Source organism: Zonotrichia albicollis, chromosome 3 (genome assembly GCF_047830755.1).
Source record: "Zonotrichia albicollis isolate bZonAlb1 chromosome 3, bZonAlb1.hap1, whole genome shotgun sequence".
NCBI classification, from domain to species: Eukaryota; Metazoa; Chordata; class Aves; order Passeriformes; family Passerellidae; genus Zonotrichia; species Zonotrichia albicollis.
The window spans coordinates 73,015,722-73,035,967 of record NC_133821.1 but is presented as its reverse complement, the minus strand read 5'-3'; the positions used below and the strand labels follow the sequence as shown (position 1 = coordinate 73,035,967).

Here is a 20,246-nt window from a genome sequence, read left to right as displayed (position 1 = left end):
TGCCCCAGGAAACTCAGGTTTCCAGGATCACTAGAAATTACTCAATGAATCATCACAGATCTACAGATCCATGGCTGCTTCTGAACAAAGGTGCCCTTCGTGCATCATGTGCATGGGGGATTTCTCCTCAAGAGGCTTGTGCAAGTCTCTGAGTAATTTGCTCATGTCACAGAGTTTCCATGAGGTTAAAAAATCAGGTTTTGCATAGCACTAATATAAGCAAATATTTATCATTCTGAGCTGAACTAACATGTAACTGTGCCTACCCCAGTTCAACAAGGATTTTAACCTGCTGCCTGCTTGAGGTGAGACATAGGCTAAAACAGGTTGCTGAATAAAAGCCAAAAGGAAGATTAGACAGATAGATAGATAGATAGATGGATGATAGATAGATAGATAGATAGATGATAGATAGATAGATAGATAGATAGATAGATAGATAGATAGATAGATAGATAGATAGATAGGGCAGACATATATGATTGCATAAAATTTTCAAGCAAACTTTAAAATTGTTTTTCCTTGAATTCTGATGTTTTATTGGTATTGCTTTCCTAGTAGAATTTCAGTGCAGCGCTTATCTTTACAACAGAAAAGAAACAAAACTAAAGCAAAAATATATTTTTCCATTTAACTGAGTACCTGTTTTTAATGGGTGGAGTCAGGTCCAAACACAGAATTTCTCAGACAGACTCTGATGTTTTTATTTAATTTTCCAAAACCCTAGAGCTGTTCTGAAAATGTTTTATCTTGTAGTAATTAAATAAAAATCAATAATTTCAATATAATTTGAAATGATACATGGAGCATACAGGTGCATTGTAAACACAGAAAAACATTAAAACATCTGTTTTTATTAATGCTCTTTACTTTCTGCCAAGTTTATCCATGCTCCTGTCAAGTGAGGAAATCCTTCTGCTGATACAGGAATCAGATGATCAGGGTTAGGCTCACCAGGGAAGAGGAGACACAAGGATTTTTGATGCATTTCAAGACAGTGTCAAGGTCTTGTTTATATTCTTCTTATCAAAGTATAAGAGTGAAGGAGCTGTTGCCTGTGAATATGACCAAAAGGACTGACTGCTATATGAATCTCCCCACCAGCATGTTGTGATCTCCTGGGTAGCCTTAACATAGGCAGATTTAATGTGGTGCACTGAATATTCATTATTGATCCTCAATGGCTTGTGAACAGAGGCACCGTGTCCTGCATCACCCAGCTTCTGTTTATCCAAAATGCCAAAATCACTCATATTTATCCCAGAGATAGCATTGTTCAAGTACACCATCTATGATGATGCTTTAAACAAGACAAGTATTTTTACAGTGTTGAATACCTGGAAGAGACAGGAACCAAGGAAGGAATCATAGTAATGGTGCAAGACGAGACTGACAAGCTATTTGCATGTCAGCATACAGAAAGCAGGGCTGTAGCATGCCATGCAAACATCTGAAGGAATGAACTGCAAGGTTTGAACCTCATGTTGCTGAAGGCTCAAATACATTTTCTGTAACATTGATAAAGATTAGAAGAAAAAATATTATCACTGAAATCTCCAGGAAAAATACATTGAGTACACACACACACACAGAGAATTCCCACAATCTAAATCAGTTCAGACCTATCCCAGAGGGAGCTCCTCATCCTTTCTGCCTATTTCCACCCCATTTGTTTTATGCCATCTCTTTCTAATACAACCAGGGAAACTGATCAAACACATTCTATACATACCACCCAGCCCACAGTCTCAGCATCCCAGCTGTACTCCTAACCTCACAAATCCACAGTCAAACCATCTCCAGGGTTTCAAAAGCATAGCAGCTTTCATGAAGGGAGGCAGTGGGAGTTCTCTTAATTAGCTCGGCTTCTTTGTGCGTTTCTAGACATGTCTCCCTCTTTGTTCACCTTGAAGAGTTTCATGTCAGGCTAGAAATGGAAGATTTGTCCTCCATAAAGTAGCATTACATTCTTCAGGGTCTTCTTTTTTTCTTTGTAAAAGTTCTTGCACTTAGAAAAACAGTCAACATGGGGCCAAATATCTAAATGGAAAGAGGGGAATTTTAGCCAGTTTTTGCATTTCATGAGGACTAACAGAGGAAAAGCTGGAAACACAGATAGTTAGGTGAGCATTTCGCTGACAGAAAGTCCTTCACATGTTGTCCCTACAACTCTACAAACTCTTCCCTACAGCTTTGCAAATTTAAACATGAAACCATCACTAATGTAATTCAATCCTTTCTGGAAGTATGAGAAAAAGAAATTCAGTCAAAAGGTTTGAAAACGGAGATTCCCCATTAAAATCTGCATGAATTCCAAACTCTGAATTAGTACACAGCTAAATACAAGGTAGCAGTCAATTAAATTTGTACTTCTGAGAATTGTTTTGTCTTACATGCTGCAATATTTCTATTACTAGGGGACTGAAATAAAAAAGTTAAAATCTTGGTATTGTCTAATTTTTATGCATTATCATGATGGCTTAAAAGAAAAAGGAAAACATCAATGAAATTTTGAATTTTGAAGAACCCCAAAAATGCACCTCCTCCTGAATTAAAGGAGATTACAAACATCAGTTTGTCTCCAGAAGTTTACTCATTGCTATGAAGAAGCTGTTCTTCCTACTAAGTAGGCTATAATTAAAGCATTTTGTACAAAATCACTTCAATATGAAGAAAAGTAAACTATTTCTGGTCTCAGAATAAGTAAAAGAATAAATAAAGAATAAATTTAAAAAAAAAAACCCTCCTAACTACCTCAGTTTTATCTCTCCTTCAAACCTCTCTGTACTAGGTACTAGCAAAATATTCTGATCCATCTAACCAATATCCTCACCAATTGCCCATTTGAAGCCCTTGAAGATGTCTCCTGATAATTAAAACTCTTTTTCTGCAAAAGAGGAGGCAACGATCTTATTCAAGACTACCTACCTGTTCAGTACATGCACATATGTACATTGTACACGTGTGCATTGTTCATCTTGCTGCCTGTGTGTCCTCTGTTTTTCAGTGCAGTCTACCTCCTTTCTTAGAGACATCAAAGTTTAAAGGGGTGGGTGTTACCTAAAATTACGTTAGGAATTACATCAACATTGCTTTAAAAACCTATATTAAGAAACTACTGCAATGTCTGAAACAACTGTACAACTCTCACTGGCCTTTGGTGTTTTTATTTTCCCATGTAAAACAAGGTCTTAGTTTTATACAAAAACCTTGAACAAGAGTTACACTAAAGTGTAATTTAATTTGCATACTGTACATAATCCTACTGATTTATAATTCTACCATTTCAAAAGAGACATCTTGGCTGTTTGGAGCTTTAATGTCAGCAAACCACCTTAAAAACTTCAAATACATATAGTTAATGCACAGAGTGAAGCATATATAACATATTCATATTGACTGAACGCAAGGGCTCTGCTCATCCTCAAGATATCTGTTTTTATAAATCAGCACCTTCATCCACATTTTATATATAAATATAGTAAATATTTAGCTATTAGAATGTTGGTGCATGGAACAGCATGAGAAAAGGTTCACATTAATATAACCATAGTCAAGTTTAGGCAACTAATCACATTTGCTCTGCCTGGATTCTGCCATTCATGATAACTTAACACAGTGCCAAACCTCATCTCTCAACCATGTTGAACAAAGGTCACAGACTTTGCATTCGCCAGGGAAAAAACAGGCTCAATTGACTATGTTGACCATCTATTCATCCTTGTTTCTTTTCCATGTAATACCTAACATGTTGATACCTATAACAAAAATGGAATTCATTAACACATTAGTCAATATATCAATATTGCTTGTTGATTAAGTTCTTGGGATTTTTCCCCAGTTATAAAATGATCAAACTAAATCTCAGGTTTTTTTTCCATTGCTTTACTTTCTCTGAGATTTTTTAAACTATAATTTTCTGTAGGTAATTGGGTTAAAGGAAAGACTTCCATAATTGTCGGGAGTTTTTTGCATGGTCTCTTTTATGTATTCTTACTGGAGCATTTCTGCTGTTTGAAGAGACTGTGACCATCCCTTCTATTGAAGGGCTGTACTCAAAGAAAACAATGAAAGACACAATTCTACAACCACCATGTACGAACTTCTCTTTATTTTTCTGAACAGGGCTTGGTCTGCAAGATCCTGGAGGATAATTTTATAACTTTTTGGACATGGCTTCACTGTCCTGCCCAAGCACAGCAGACTGTGGGGCACAGCTCAGTTACATCTGTGCTATCAGACAATGGCTCTGCTCCTGCTTCTAATGCAGTCACTGAGAATTTTGCCATGAAGTCATATTACTGTAATTCAGATGTGCTACTGAAATAAATGTGATGTATATTTTCCATGATATGATTACTGGATTCAGTTCTGGTCAATTAAAGCTGCCTGCCCAGGGCTATCAACAGGGTAATGATTAATGTCAATAAGCAACCCTTGTGCACATCTGCTGGCTGCGTATTAAAAAACTCAAAACAAACAAACCAACATTAAACATGGGCAGTGACATTAATTTGTTGCCTTCAGCCACGTTTAGACTAAGAATACCCAGCTGCATGGAGCTGGAGTATTGTGTCCATAAAGAAACTGGCAGAGGGAACATGTATTGCTAGGAAGGTGTCAGACCTGAGTGACACTCTCAGTGAGGCCCTGGCTCAAGGTGGAGAGTTCAGCTGCAGCGCTGCCCACATCACCTGTGAAAGGCCATGCAGCAGCACTCCACCACTTCACAGGACAGACAAACAAGATGAAAGCCTCACAGCACAGCAAAAACAGCCACAAAATGTAACAGAAATAAAAGTTTCTCTGTGTGTGTCTGTGTGAGCCCTTGAATGAGCACAATTACAGCAAAACACCCCCAGTGCCACCCAGGACTTTGGGGTCTGTGCATCAGGCTCTGAGTACCAGCCCCACAGAGGACAGCATAAGAGCACCTGGGCTTGGTCCCTGCTGTGGAGGGAGAAATTCAGAACAGAAAAGCTGGTGAACTTCTTATGAGTCCCTGGCCCTCTCTGCTCTCCTTCCAGCCAGCACCTGATACACCCACACTGACCCTCAGTGCCCCAAACACGAGGGATCTTCTCTGTTCCCATCCTAGCTGGGCTTTCATCCATCCCTTGGGTTGCATCTCTGAAACAAAGACATCTACAGCTCCTCTCCTTGTTTGCTCTCCCATGGTTTTAATGCTGCCCTGGGGACTGGGCTAAGCAGTTTGGGGAGCAAAGATGGGCATCTCTCATGCTCCATTGTTTTGACGCAGGAAATGGCCACAGAAAAGCCTCTTCTCAGAGCACACAGGCTGATGACATGGGACTGGTGGGATCCCTTCTGGTCAGAATGTAACCCTCACTGGAACAATCAGCAATTTGGACATCCAAAAATTATTTTATTAAACAACAGTTGTTAATCAGTAGGAGGTCTTTTTCCACAGCCATTCTTTAAAGCCGAAACATTTCCATGTTTCCTGTAATACTTGTGCTAAGTCACACATTGACAAATACAAGGGAAAAAACTCAGATCTGTATGACAGATTTTTGGAACCACCAAAATAATCTCTTTGAATTCTGCAGCCACTTGACAGCAGGAGTCCAGGAGGAGAGTGTTGAAAGCAAAAACTTGTATTTATTCACTGAATTTTTCTCCCAGAACAGGATACCTATCATATTATACAAAAAACACATCATCAAATGAACAGTCCACAGACCCTGTTGAACATTAAAACTTTCCAGGTCCACTTTTTGCTACCCATCCTGTAAGCCTGACAGAGAGAAAAGGGATTGTCCTTTACATTTCAGTGAGAATTTAACACACTCAGTCAAAGGCTCTTCCACAGGACATCTTCTGCAGAACATCCCACCATCTTACAACTTGTATATTCACATGTGCAAAAAGTCTCTGGCTATGTTTGCTCTTCCCTGCTGTAATACATGACAAGAAAAGAGATACCTAGGTCAAAACTCTCTAACATTTAAACACTTGAGAAGTATTTAGTAGTCTAATTAAAAGTTATTACTATTACTCTTACTTTCTAAACACCTGGACAGGAAGGACTGTGCTGGTGGGGCTCAAGGTCACATGTCACTAAGTCATGAAACTTTCCTTCTCCATGCCAGGCTGGCAGCAGGTCTCATTCAGACAGAGTGCTGGCCATAAAAGAGGAAGGTCTGCTTTTTTTTTTTTTTTTTGGTCATACCAAAAGGCCATGACTTCAGTGGAAGTGGACATCCTCTCCCACATCCATCAATTCTGAAGCATGGAAGGAACAAGCACTTCATCCCTAAGTAGATTTGTAGAGAAAGAGATAAGCCTGGCTGTTTTCCAAAGGACTGGCTGTACCACAGGGCTGGGACTGGCCATAAGCAGCTGAGAAGGGCCACGGCCTCCAGAGGATGGCAGGACCTTGCTCTGCTCTGCTGGTGGCATGGGCCTGAGAAACTGGGTTTGCTCCCTTGCCTTGCATGACCAGCACTGCTGCTGGGGTCCTTATCCTTACACCAGGCATCCACCCCTGAGCAAGAAGAGCAGGCTGGGCTCTCCCACAGTTCTCTGCCTCCCATCTGCACTTTCCTTCTCCCTCATCTCTCTCCAGGGCAAGCCCAGTCTCCTCATCACTTGCCTCAGACCAGGCAGGCAGCACTGTTGAAAACTTTGAGCATGGGATGCTTTGGGCTCTGCCTTGAGGGGAGAGTTTCAGTATGTGTCCCACAGCAGCCCAGCATCAGAACCAGAGATCCAGAAAGGCCTGGAGCTTGGATATACCCATGGTGTGTCCTACTAGCCTGCTAAACAACACATACACATCATTTACATCCACTGCACCTGGCATTCCACATGCCAGAGTGGGAATGCTGTTCAGGAGCTGTGCTCTCCCCATAACAAGCCTGCATATCCCTGGGAGCCCAACTCAAAGGCATGGGCTTTGCCAGCCAATGCTGAGAGTCAAAACTCCAGTGTCCCATTGTAAATCTATTCCTTAGGCCAACCCATGCCCAGCTGTGTAAAACAAATAACATTTTTCACCACAGAAAACATTCTACGTCTTGGAGGCATACAGTAAATAAAAAACACATTAAAATACTTAATGTGCTTAACTCTTTGTGTCATTGGGGTCATTTGTCTATGAGGGAGTTATAGGTGCTATACAGAAATTAAACTCCCTGCTGATCACCTTCACAGTGTGGTGAAGTGTGGTCACTCTCAGGTGGCCTTCATAAATGAAATTAAAAACAAATTCTCCAACAAATACAGACTGAGAATTGAGACTTCACAAACTCTCAACCACTAAAATCACAAATAATCTCTCACGATAAAGACAGTGTTGGTGCTAAAAACTGTGTTTTAAATTAATTTTAGCCAGGTGAAATAGCGCTGGTCACAAAGGAGTAAAGCCATGGAAAGAAATCTCCTGGAGAAGCAAATAACTAAATGTGCATGATGGATGCAGCTGGGCACCACCAAGCTTTCATGGTGACCTCAGCAGGATGAGTAACTTCATCCAGCATTTTCCATGAAGCAGAGAACAATATTTTTCACTTTGTAGCTTTCTTCTGAGGCTCCCAAGAGAGCAATTCTTTTTTCCAGGCTGCTTGCAACTGCCCCAAAATCCTGCAACTCCAGCTTTATCAATACAAAAAAAGGAAGGAAACACAAAATATACAGACTAACACATACAACCCTTTTTCTTCTTAACAAAAAATGTTTGAAATCAGTGGTGGGGTAGCAGAAAGAGGTGAAAACACATCAGTGTGGCACGGTGACATGTCTTTGCAAGCCTCCTGCCTCTCACTCCCAACCCCCCTTCCATGGGCACAACCAGCCATCAGCACGGCTGCAATAGCAGCAGCTGTTGCAGATTCCCCAGCTCGCTCCATTTATATCTCCTGGTGGTTCCTCTTGATGCAGACCCCTTTGATCAGCGATACAGGGAAGATTAGATGCGAGCTGATAAAGAGCTCCTTGTGGGACAGGGCACACGTGACTCCGTCCGGTCGGTGCTGTGACATCCCATGTTCACGGGGATGCTGTATGTACGTCACAGCGGCCGTGCTGAGCCCCCGCCCTGCACAAAACTCATGTACTGAATTTTCCCTCTCTGCCTCCAGCCAGCCCTGCTCTGCCTTCTGCTAAGTCTATTGATATCTACCACACCAGCAGAAAAGGGCCCTTGGGAAAAAGGAAACCAGGGAGTAGGCTGGTTGTTCCTGATCTAGGCGTGCTCTCTGCCAGTACAGCATATTTTCTAGCGTGTTTTACAATTTGGTTTAAATGACTCAGCTAAGGGGTTTTGTATAACTTCTGACCACAGCCTAACAGTTCTCACAGGAGGTAATATTTCCTAGTGTTTGGCATGAGCTTTTTTCCTTTTCATCTAAGCACTTGTGCTCCTTCAGCAACCCTTATCCACTTCTATCCTTTCTTCATGCTTACAGGCTACAACTTTGTAAGGGGTTACTGGATCCCTCAACTTCCACTAAGCTCTTCAACATACAGTGCTGTATACCACATTCATTACTGTTATGAAAGTATTTAGACAGACAGACTTTATCTAGCTGTCCTAATCTTTCCCATAAACCAGTCTTTTAAGTCCAACAGTGGGTTGAGTTATTTTATGTGAATTCCCTCCCGTTTGTCAACAATGTTCTGATCTTTGAATCATTAGACTGTCGCATTGCTGACAAGGTTCTTTTTTATAACTAATCAACTGCTCATTTGTTGCATGTTACTAATTGCACTTAATTCTACCTCTGGTTTTTTCCCAGTTTCATTATACAATGTTGTGGTAAGCAGCACCAGACACAACTGGATTCCTTAGTTTATCAGCAGCAAAGGTAATTGACATAAATATTTAAAACACACAAAACTGTGATATATGAAACAATTAAAACCCTTTCAGAAGCATCCTCTCTCTAACCTAGTCTGCCGGTAAACTGAATTTAAGTGCCTGAGAAGCAACCAAACAAAAACATTGCCTTTCATTTCTTGCAATGGGAAATATTCCCCCTCTCTGCTCTACATTCTTGCTCCTCACAGAGTGAGTAGATATTTTATTAGGTACAGATTTAAACACAAAAAGATTTTCCAAGCCTTGGATCTAGTTTCAAGCAATTATCCATTGGCTGGGTGTAACTCAATGCAGGATCACCCAACTGGAGAGCAGAACAGAGAAGGCTCTTTACAAAGAAAAAAAAAATTATTCCAAGTGTCCCACCTCACACAGAATTCTTGAAAAATGTGCTTCTCCTCAGAGATCAGGGGTTGTTTGGCTCATTCGAGGGCTGAGTATCTTCCTGTTGCTAGCAGACTGGCAAAAAAGGAGAGGGCTCAAGATGCAGGGTGAATGAAGAGCTGTCCTGAGCTGACACCAGAATTCCATGAGAACTCCTGCAGGCTGCACCTGTGCCACCTAATAGTTCTGTCTGCTGGACACTGGACCCTTGTGTATCATCTCAGCTGTAATAAGCAGGATGTACTCACTTGTTTGCTCTCCAGCAGCACTGGCAGCACAACATCTTTGCAATCAGGGCAAAAAGTCTCAGTCATGTGCCTCAGTCTGCCAAAGCAGCCTTTCTAAGAGGGAATACAGCTCTTAAGAATGGTAGTCTTCTGGTGATACTGCAATGCTGTCTCTGAGGAACTCACCTGGAGAAAATAAGAGCTGGTATCAGTCCTCTGGGTTTCAGATAAACAAAATTAATGTGATTTTTTTTAACACTAAAACCAAGTCTAAAACAAGAAACTAACTAGCTCTGACTAGATGACACCAAGTGGTCACAGCAAAATTTACATTTATTATTATTGCAACATTTTGCAAAATTGTCACCCTTTGAACTGGAGTTTTGCAGCATTGCCATTTGAACAATTTTATTTATTATGTGGGAGACATTAAGTCTGGATATTTTAAGTCTAGGAAGAGCACTCAATCTGTTTAAAAGTACAAGGGAAAGTTCAACATTAATTGCTACCATACTTAAAAATTGACTTATTGCGTATTGACAAGATGCAGATTTTAAAGCACCAGTTATTCAGTTAATTGGTGACTAAGTGATTTCTAACTAGTCCATGTGATGATGCTAATATATAAATCAATGAAAATGTTCCTATTACCAAAATACCAGAGGTCTTTGTATAAGGCATTATGTAGTCTTCTCAAACTTATTGAAGTATAAAATAACAGCAGATTGGTTACACCATGACTTTAGAACAGGAGTTTATCATACCCTATGCTCTAAGGCTCATAATATCTCTCACAAGAGTTATTTGAACTGAACAACATGCTTTTGATGTAGGAAAAGAGATGTCAGTGCATTTCCTCATTCATTACAATTTTGTATGTGATGTAGAGTTGAAGGAGCAAGTACCAAAATGTATTTTTAAAAGTTCGTCATCTGCTGGAATGTGCTCTGTTAGGATGTTTTCTTTTCTTCCTTAGATGACTCTGTGAAATACTTGCCTAGTCATTTTGCCAGTAACCATGAAACGCCAGTAACCATGAATCACCAGCAAAATATCACAAGTCCAGCCAACCCAAGACTGAAAAACTGGCTACACTGAAAATTAACTCAACAGGTTTTCCCATTGTTTTTGAAGGGCTTGAATTTTTCTCAACTAGAGAGTCTTAACCTCTGCAGGCACACGTGAAAAAGGAGATGGGTATGACAGGAAATACACCGCTCTCTATGACCACAGAGAAGGGGAAGGTGAGAAACAGCTGTGTGGACTAAGGTGTGTTGTGGACATGTGAACTTTGTACTACCCCTGACCCTAGCAATGAAATTCTGTTGTCTTTCTACACAGAGTTATCATTCCTCTAAATATTTCCTGTATTGACTCTGATACCTGCACAAAGCATGTTTTGAATTGAAAAACTGTGACTTAAACAAGAAGGCAAGGACAGCATGGAGGCCACAAAGGAAGGCTACCAGTGCCAACCCCCTTCTTCCTGAGCCTTCTGACTGGGCTGAATGGCCTGTCTCTGACATGACAGCATCTGGCTACACCAGGAGGATTTATTCCCCTATGCAGACCTGTTCCACAAATGCACAGCCATTTCACCAGCTGAGCTACAGTGGCCACTTTATAGACATGCTACGCTAAAAACACTCTGTGCCCTCTTGTTCACTGGAATGCACCCCTCTTGCTCACAATTCACCTCGCTTGGGCTGTGTTTCCTGAGCTCCTCAGGTTGCTTTCTCTCATTCTCATGCCCTATCTGCTGTTGCCAGATCTTCTACATTTTTAATAAATTTATATGCTCTACTTAGCATCAGTCCTGTAGTCTCCTTACCTCCCATTTAAGATCAATACAGAAGAAATCAATGGACTACACAACAAGTCCCTCAGACACTCCTTTCCAGACCATTATGCATTGCTGGCACTTCCTCTTTATAGCTGGTCTGTTAGCTATCTTTCTCTCTTTACTGCAGTGCTTTTATCTGAGATTATTTTAATTAGAAGAAAGTTAAAATTCCTGGAGAAACTCTGCATGACAGAGTAGTCCTGGAAATCTAAATATGTGTTATTTGTTCTATGTTATGTTCTACTGTATGAAACAAATGAGAGGCTGCTTTGTTAATAACACACACTATGGACTTTAGATGATGCCATGGACTTAGAGAACACAAGGACTCTGGCCTTTCTGTAACCACAGGAAAAATCTCACTCTGTGTGAAACTGTGCCCTGAGCCCCTGAGCTCTGCAGGGTACCTGGGTTCAGAAGCAGAGCATACAAGTGACACAAGTGACAAAAACCCACTGTGTGGCTAACCAAATTCAAACAGGCAGGTGCTCAATTACTGCCTCCAGCAGAGAATTGCTCTGCATGACAATTCCTTCTCCCTACTCAATGCCAGAGGATAGCTTTCCTTGCTCTCCTTACTGTCGGACTCCCTCTCACAGCAGGAAGGTTTGTCCCCTCTGGCAGGAAGGGAGCAGCAGGGAGGTTTCTGTAGCTCATCCCTCTCACCTCTCTCTTCCCTGACAGAGCCAGTGGGCTGCTGTGCCAGCTTGGAATTCCCCTACCAGGGAAGAAAAATCCCCTCTGATTGAAGAAACCCAAACCTCCCATAGAGATGGATGGGTGATGGAGTTTAAATGCCACTGCTCTGACATGTCACCTCACAAAAAGAACTTCATGCATGCTGAAGTACCTCAGTGTGCAGTTTTCAGACAGAAGGGGATCCAAGGCTGACATCTTAGGGACATGGACATACCGAGTAATCCTGGGTGCACTTGGGGTTTACAGCACCTATGCTTAGGCCCAGAGACAATTTAAAGTTAATGCAAGAGATAAACTAGCAGTACTCTTGTAATATAACTTGGAAAAAATGCAGCTAGTCTGCATTGGGGAGCAACTGTTAAGCCTAGAAAATCAGTATGGTGAATCTGAGCAGATATCACAATCACCACAGTCCTTGTGGTGGGAGCCCTGCACAGCCACTGCTAATCCTGAGAGTGTCTGGAAAACCCACCAAAAAGCTTCAGAGACTGCACACACAAAATGGGGAAAGCAGGTAAGTCTGGGTTGAGCAGACTACCAGAAGAAGGGAGGAGAGAGCACAGTAAGAGAAAAGACAGGGGCCAGGGAGGGCTGGAGAAGGGCCAAGGCAGGGTGTCTCAGGCAGAGTAGGAATGAGTGGTCCAGAGACAGTGACAGGAACAATGTGGCCAGAGCTATTTACCAGGAGGATGAACTGAATTGCTTTTCTAAAAGCCCAGAAACACAGAGAGATGTCCTTGGGAAGCCAGGCAGGAGCCTTAACAAAGTTTAGCCTACCTGGCAGGAAAGTCCGATTATCCTCTGCTTTTGTAGGAAGATCTGATAGCTGCACTTTGAGACAACTTTCACATATAAGCAAACAAGAGGGCAGAGAAGGCACCAACATTATAAGCCTTTCTCTCCAAGACTGAGAGAACTGATGTCCTCAGCCTTGTTCAAGGAAGCAGAGAAGATGAGCTATAACAGAGAAGTTCAATATTGACTGTGCAAAGGACAAAGATGGGAAAAGGACATATGAAGAAGGGGAGTCTATCAAAAGAGACATCACATAAAAGCCATTCTGTGACTGGGAAGTCATTGCTAGAAAGTTCTGTGAGCTGCAATCCAGAAGACATCATCAGCTTGTTCCCAGAGAAGGAGCTAGCAGAAAGGAAGGGAGCATGTCCCATGAAGAGAAGTAGAAAATAAAGCAACAGTCAGAAACAAAGCTAAGGAGAAAGGTTTGCAGAAGGCCAGGACAGCTTTCCAAGTAGGAGCAATGGCCTCAAAGAAGAGAAAGTTTCAGAGATCTGAGATTCGGCTCAGAAAATGAAGCTAAAGTCTTCAGTTAAAAAAATGTTCCATGGTCAAAAACAATACAACAGTGGCTAAGCTGGGGACTGAAGGGAAGAAACATGAAATAGCAGCATCTGGTTTTATCCTTTACACCCTGTCACCTCATGGTGTTTTGGCAGAGGGGCGTCCATTTTATGTAATTCCGGAAAGGTTACAAAACCACAGAAAGGATCAGGTCAGGCGGGACCACTGCATGGCATCTATTCCAAACCCTGACACAGGCAGGTCCCCCTAGAGCACATTAGGGGATTGTGTCAGCTTTTGAATATATCCAGGGAAGGAGACTCCCAGGCTGAAGGGCTCAGGAAGTGCTGCCAGCCACCTCAGGCCCTGTGATGGAGCTTGAAAAAGGAACAGCACAGGTCCGAAAATGGCACCTCTGCCCCTTGCAAAGGTGAACACCAGCACTCACACAAAACCAGCAAGCACCACAAGCAAACTGCTCTCATAGTAATTTTAAGTGTGCTTTGGTTAACATCTGCCATAAAAATGAAACACAAGAAAACAACCTACCAAGCAAAGGAAAGCATTTAGCATTTTGGAAAGCCTTCAGTCTGCACAGAATTTTTTATCTCTTTTACCAGAAAGAACAGTGAACACTTCTTTAAGTCTGACATGTCCTCCGAGCTGCAGAGCTTTCCTCTCGAAGTCTGATCTACCTTTGCTGTAATAAGACATATTTATTTTCAACCATGCGTAACAAAAAGTATACACTGAATAAAATTAATTAGAAATATGTTAAAATAAAATACTAACAAAGTAATATAATATTTTGAACAAGAGAAAAATGTTTATCACTATAAATCAAAAAACCTTCACAAAATTGTTTGCTTTTAGAAGAAAGAAGAAAATTGGAATTAGGCCCAGTTCCTGCAGAGAGAGCTTTTCAATTTCCTTCTTGAAGCAAAAGTCATATCCAGTTAACACAGGTTTTCCTGATTAGGCTCCGCAGGATCAAACATGCTAGTAACTAAAGAATCCTGAAAATACATGTTTAAGCACAGGCAGTTGTAAGACACAAGATTCATCAGGATGGAACAGAGACCACTTCTCTCCCTTGGACAGCAGGTGACAAAAGGGAACTCATTGTAGTTTAGATGAACTATTCTCTATATGGACATGTATTCATGGAAGTATCTAACTTCCAGTCTGGGGAAAAACTGTTTCTCTTTGGCTGAAAATCCTGATCCAAACTTCTAATCTAAGCCTGGCTCTTGATTGAATGTCTGCCTGTTTAATTTGTGTTTAAATTTTATCAGTTGAGTATTCATGTTGACCCTACATGCTTTATTTCAGAAACTTGGGAGATGTTTCCATTATTTTTTTTTTATTTCTTCTACTGACAAGCAGATGTTTAGTGTGTCCTTTTACTTACCTAGCCTTGCAGGATCTGTAGTTTCAAAATCCCTTCTGAGTGCCAATAAGGACTGCTGTTACTTGAGATAGTTTGCAAAAATACCATGGATCTATCCAGAATATCTGAGGTTGTTTATTTCTATCATATGAACAGTTTATGTAAAGAAGTATTTTTAGAGCATTAGGTGAAGTGCTTTATTATAACAGCTAGATTTAAAGCCTAGAGATGATACACTATTTTCTTTCATAAATAAATCTTGGATAAAACCTTAGCACTCCCTGAAAACTGGTTCCTTCTTCATTCTCTGGGAAGCGTGGGGTTTTTTATCTTAGAGGAGAAACCAACAATAAAACTAAAAAAAAATGACAATTCTCCAGTTTTTGGCATCCAAAAGGCAAAAAAAAAAAAAAAAAAGAAGGTCCATTCAGCGTGAAAAACATAAGAGAAATAAAGGAACATGCTGTAAAAAGCTGACAAGGAAGAAGGAACTGAAAAAGAAAAGGAAAAAAAAAGAAAAAAAGATAGAATTGCTTTAGTTCAAAACCCACCAAGTTTTTATTACAAAAATTCAAGAAGGTCCCCATTTCTGACACAGGATGTGTTTATCTAGACTTGCTACAGTCACTAGTGAATTAAACCATGCCTCAGCACTGTTAAAATTTATTTCAACAGAAATGAGTTTCAATGAGAAAGTGATTATGTGCTCATTTTTACAAGTACTCCATTTCCATTATAATAGGATAGTTTTATTCTTGATACAGATCTATGGATTATAATAGCACTACTGCTAAAATAGATTAAAGTTCATAATTCATGTTGTGCAAAAAACTGTGGGATTAGGTTCTGTATATTATTGTGAGGTAATTAAGTGGCCTGATTTCCACTAGAAAAGGAAGTGCCCTAGTTCCCTTTAACACCATTGAAGCCGTTCATTAGGATGACTGAAATTAGAGAGTTCTTAAATCTTGGCCCATAGTCTTCAAAAAAAACCAGAGAGCCAAATCCCAGGAGATGTTCAGTGAAAGTCTAAAATCCACAATGATGCCCTAATTCTCCACTGCTGCATGTCTCCTCTGGTCATGCACAGCTGGGTACAGTCGTTGTAAAACATTACCTGGCAAGAATTTTGCACATGTATAGAAAATATAGACCTGGCTTTTGCAGAACATGTATACTGAGTATCCGGCAAAATGCTGTCATTACCAAGATCCTTCACACAATGACTTTAAACTTTAGCAGGCAATTACTATTTCCATTTTAGTGATAGGAGCCTAAAATAGAGGCACAAAGCAAACTAGCCTAGATGGAAGTGCTGGGGAAAATCAACAGACTTAATATTTAGAGTGAATTAGTTAAACCACAAACAATTCTATGTAAACATTCATTCAAAATTAAAGCTGCTTTTATTTTAGTCAATGTTATTTTATTCTGAAAGTGAGTTAATTTAAATCAAATTGCAGCCAGTTCTGTTGCGAATAAGTGCATGCAAACTGAGTTTCAATACAGTTCACAGACACTTTTAATTTACACCTTTTGTTAATTAAATTAATTGTCCTGAATGTCTGAGCTCACATAGGAAGTGTGCCAAGGTACAAAGAGTTAAGGATGAGGCGCTCAGCTGCAGGGTTTGTCCTCTCCAGCTGCCCTTCCTTGGGGTGCTGTTCAATCACGCTCGTTATCACCAGACAGTGGGAGCCAGAGGAGGTGTTCTGTCTTTCTGCGTCACCTACAGTGTAGTGACAGCTCTCAGGGAGAGCATTTCATGCTCTGGACAAACACGCAGCACCTACTGACTAGGGGCCAGGAGGAAGCACTCGACCCAGGAGGGTGCATTCATTGACCCCTGTAGGCACTGAAAACAGAGAAGCAGTGTGACACACTGCAGGAGATGCAGAGTTACATTTTCTGTCATCAGCCTAAAATCCCAATAGTCAGCTTCACTACTTGACCAAGATCAGATTTGTGGAGGTGTAGCTCAGTGATAAACATTAAAAGTTGTTATTTAGAAAGGTCTAGAAATACTCACTGCATCTTCCTTCCTACTTATTTTCCCTCCATCATCCTTAGCTTGAAATTTATTGTAGCAAGTCTTTGTGCACTTTTTATCCTTCCCAAAACTGAAGTGATCTACTGGAGTGATTGCATCCATCTCAGGGAATTGCAATTTTATCAGTATCTGTGGGGTTATTGTACTACTACAGGAATCACCTGTGGATCAGGCCCTACTATGATCCATTGGCAAAAATCCTACACCCCAGCTAATAGTTAAATACTCTTACACAATATAGACCTGCATGGAATGTCATGCATCCACTTCCACCTGTGTGTAGCCACTGTCTAGGCAAAGCCACGTTTTAAAGACTTTTTTTTTTGAGCGTTTATTCATTCAGCTGTCAGACATGGTTTCCTCAGCTCTCTGCTCTTTCTTCTGTCTGTCCATCCCACCTTGGTATGAATGTGGCCAGAAACCATTTTAATCATCTATTTACAATCACATCAGGGAAAAAAATCAAGAAGGCATTTTCTCTTGTTTTCCTGGCAGTTAGTGATGAGTCCATCAAGGAAAAAAAAACCAAAAAAAAACTCCAAAAAACCCAACAAAGCCAGCATCATGGTCTACAGTCCATGAATGGGAATTGCCTTTCTCTCCTGTTCTCAAGAGTTTCCTAAAAGAGAAAGTAACTTAAAAGTAGTAGAACAGCTATCCCCAAGAGGCTGCTTACTGAGCGAAGGATGCAAATGGCTTTTTAAGAAGGAGACAGTAAAGTTTAAAAAAAAAATCCTCAAAGACTTAGAGTCCGAGTACCTACCGTGTTCAGTAAAGAAACTCGGGACGATCTTGAGTCCCCTTGAAGAGAGCTGCTGAACAAAACTTCAGCTCCTTCAGAAGGCCATGCACATTTTAAAAATAGTCTCTGAACTCCCTATTTAATCCTAAACGATTCACAGAGACGTGTAAAATCCTGAAATCTCGGGGCATAGGAAATTTCATTTTCGGGAACGGAGCAGAAGAGAGTCACTTCCCCACGGGAGCCGGCTCTCTAGACGTAGCGAGAAATGTACTGCTTTGCTTACTTGGCAAGCCGGCTCTGGGAGCGCCCCCACGGCTCAGCGCCTGTCGGGGCCGGGGCGCCGGGCCGGCCTCGTGTGACCCACCAGGCCCTGCAGCCACCGCCAGCACCACGAGAGTAAAAACAAACAAACAAAACTCCCAAACAACAAACCCACAAGAAAGCAGGAAGGAGGGAGGGAGAGAGAGGGAGCTGCCCGGCCTCCCCCCGACGCCCCCCGGCCGGGACAGGAAGCCTGCGGGCCGGGGAGCCCTCGCCGCGGAGCCGCCGGCCGGGGCCTCCTCTCCCGGGAAACGCTGCCGGGGGATCCGGGAGCGAGGGTGGCCTGCGGGGAGAGCTGCCTGGCGTGGGTGGTGGGTGAGGGCAGGGGCTGTCCCGCGGCCTCCAGGCAGGCGGGAAGCGGCGAGTCCGCCCGGCTTTTTCCCTTTGGAGGGAAAAGCAACGGGAAAGGGCGAAAGATGCGTTTCTCTGCGCTTCGACTGCGCGGCTGTCAGCGCTGCCTGCTGCCAGCTGAGCGGGCAGTCCCGCCGCACCGAGGATTCCCGGGATCCGCGCTTTGTAGGGCACTGGAGAAAGAGACACGTGTGCCGTACAGCCAGGACCAAAGCACAACAAGAGGCTTGGCCCGTGGGTCGCGGTGCTGGTGCCGCGCCACGGAGTCCCTGCCTGTCGCAGCGCACCTGCCGCAGGGAGAGCCTGACACCTGGCAGAGGTGCAAGGGCGTGCCTTCCTCGCTGCCACCCGGGAAAGGCCGAAATTTCTCACCCAAGGAGTAGGCAGATCTCTCAAAAATAATTAAAAACAAACCAAACAAACAAAACCCCTAATCTGGGCAAGATGAAAAAAGAAGTTTCCCGGAGGAGGGCCTTTAGCGAGGCTGCCAGGAGGATTTAGCAGCCGGATCGACGACGCTGACATAAGCTCTACTCGGGGAGGTAACCATAGGATAGCTCAGGTTTCTGTAGGAAAACAGCATGCGGGAGTTGTGCCCCAGGGGAAAAAAATACCATAAAGCAGCAGGAGCTATTTCCAGAGTGAGCAGAAATTACAAATCCAGCGGCACCGACGCGTGACATGAAAGATTTCTGTGCAAAGCCCCGAGACAGCTCGGAAACGCACTAAACATCCCCGGGTGATTCGCGTGCTTTAGCGGCGATTCGGACACCGAATCGCCGAGCCTGTGTCCCCCCTCCCTCCCCGTGTGTGCAAGCGTCTCTCGAGCAGCTGCAGCCCAGGCCGGGTAACTCGGGCTCAAAGTCAGACCTGCCAAACCTCGCCCTGCACTGAACGGCGATGTCTGAGGCAGGGCAGCGTTTCCCGGCCGCTCCCGGAGCGCCCAGCACGGGGGTCCCTGACGGGAGCAGGCCCGGCTATCTCAGGTCTCCCTGTGTCGTTACAGCACAGACAACGAAAAATAATTTGGAGTGGTAATTTTTTTGTTTATTGGGATTTTAAAAATATACTAGAAACCCCGACGTCGAGCACTGAAACTGCTGAGCCTAATCCCAGATTCCTAAAGCGTTTGTGCTTCAAATTGCAGTCGGGCGCCACAGGCTGCTCCTGCTAGTTCACTTCTCCCGAGAGACCCCGATACATTTTAGGGTTGTTTGTTCGTGGGGATTTATTTCGTGGGTTTGGTTGTTTTTTTTTTTTTTCTTCTTTTTTTTTTTTTCTTTTTTTTTTTTTTTTTAAGGGGGAGGTTTGTATTTTGGTTTGGTTTGGTTTTTTGTTCAGATCCCATCAAAGGGGCCATTGTGGGGAATGCGTCCCAAGTTCCCTGGAGCTGTCTTCGCCATTCCGGCGGACGCTCTCTTCTGTTGTGAGTGAGCAGCCGCGGAGCTTTTAGTAACTCTGCAAATACGGGCATGAAAAGGATGTCCCGGTAGGGCAATGAGGCATGAAATCCCGCTGTTCCTTTACATAGTAGCAACATCCACATGAAAGGGCAAACACCCGACGTGCCACCAAATATAATTGCGGAGATGGCGGATGTCGGCGTACAAAAGAGCTGGCGCCGGTTTCTCATTCGCAACGGCCCCGTGCCGCACGCACACCCGCGAACGAACCAAACCACCTGTACCTTCCACGGGATTTAACCGAGTGGAAAACTGAGTCACTGGTACCGTCGGCTGCTAACTATAAAGCAGCCGGGGCAAACTCCGCCCGCAGGCAGAAGCGGCACGGGCGCTGCCGAGCGGGGCCGCGCCGGGAAGGTGCCCGCTCCCTCCGGCCCATCGAGCTCGCAGCCTGCCCCGCAAGGAAAGCCGGAGTCATCGGCCCCTCCGGCCCTTCCTCCCTCCCTCCTTCTGTCCGGAGCAGCGTCGTGCTGTCGCCGCCTGGAAACCCGGAGAGGCGAGAGCAGTGCGGCCACGGTGAGGGTGGCGGGGCCACGCCGCGCTGAACGGGAGACTCTTGGCCGCTCTGTCATTTTGCGGCGACGCCGGCAGCTCCTGCCCGCGTCTCTCTCCGGCAGGTGCTGCTTGCCGGA

General features: G+C 43.1%; 1 long non-coding RNA gene across 1 annotated transcript; it reads right to left on the bottom strand.

Moving 5' to 3' along the window:
* Positions 1–572: 572 nt before the first annotated feature.
* LOC141728567 (uncharacterized) lies at positions 573–19,815 on the bottom strand. The gene is made up of 3 exons (XR_012579639.1): positions 17,498–19,815; positions 2,929–9,639; positions 573–2,040 (listed from the first exon to the last, which is right to left on the bottom strand). It is a non-coding gene; the product is annotated as an uncharacterized LOC141728567 (long non-coding RNA).
* Positions 19,816–20,246: the final 431 nt, after the last annotated feature.